The sequence below is a fragment of the Alligator sinensis genome, unplaced genomic scaffold, assembly GCF_000455745.1.
Source record: "Alligator sinensis unplaced genomic scaffold, ASM45574v1 scaffold1316_1, whole genome shotgun sequence".
NCBI lineage: Eukaryota > Metazoa > Chordata > Crocodylia > Alligatoridae > Alligator > Alligator sinensis.
Genome location: NW_005842976.1, coordinates 431,308 through 432,595, shown reverse-complemented (window position 1 = coordinate 432,595; position 1,288 = coordinate 431,308).

The following is a 1,288-nucleotide window of genomic DNA, read 5'->3' as shown; positions in this document are numbered from 1 at the left end:
TGTCCCATCAGCTCCTTCATGTATGAGAGTACCATATATTATTACTGATCACATAACTGATCTGGTTACATGTTAATTAGACATATTTTGGCAAGGATAACGTGTTCAATATATTTCCTTGCAAAATTTATGTGCTGTCATATCATTTTAAAGAGCATAAGCCCGCCTTTCACCCAAACCTTTATTGCAAGACCTGCTTGTACTGAACTGAACCATTATTCATCCCATTATACAAAGATGCTCGCTGCTAATCTGGAAGACACTGATGCTACAGAGATTAATCATTCACAGACTAACAATCGGCTCTTTCATCTGCCCAGTCTTCTCAAATGAGATCATCCCGCATCTAAATGTAGCAAAGATACAAATGCTGAAGATGCCTGACAGACAACAGTCACAATTCCAAAATATAACGAATTTAAAGCTATAATCCTAACCGGTGGTAAACTACCTTTATTATAAGAACTTGTAGAGAAGGGCAGCAACTCATTTCAAAATGAAGCTTCAAAATAAGGTGGCAAGCACACAAACAAGGGGGCACAAACCCCCCCCCAAAAAACATGAACAACCATTTGTACTCGTCACAGCAACTTTTTTTGGCTTGGTACTGGAGACAATTCACATAAGATACTTGACCCTGCACCAAATAAAGTTTTAGGACTAAATACTCCAGCTAATCTGAACCTAGACGAGACGTATACGTTACACCACGATTTTAAGAGCAAACTGGGTTCTCGTTAGCCAAAGCGCAGAACAAGATGCTCAGTCATTACTAAGCCAAATGAGAATATCATTTTTCAATATCACTGCCGGGAGACACGGAGGATTCATCGCTGCTCCGTTACACCCATGCCTAACCATCGGTGTAAGGGAGAAGGAACAAATCCCCAAGACACACGGTTACACCGCAGGGTAACGCGTCTCCCCTTTACCTCGACTTCGGGACACGCAGCGCAGTGGAGGGGGATCATAACTGCACGCGCTTGCTTTAACCAGAGTCCATCTACAATTCCTGGGGGCAGCGAAGCCTCGCGCCCGACCCAGCGGGGCTGCGGGGGATGGATTTCCACGCGGGAGCTGCCAGCGTGGCAGGAGCGGCGCCGCCGAGGGGCAGGTCGCGGGGCAGGGGCAGCTGGGCCCGGGATGGGTGTGAGCAGGGCGCAGGGAGGCTGCGGGCCTTACCGTCCATGTTCTCGCGGTCGCTGATGTGCTGCAGGTTGCAGCCCGTGTCGTCGCGGCTCAGCTCGGCCTCGGGCCGGTAGGACTCGAGGCGGGAGTGCGCATTCCT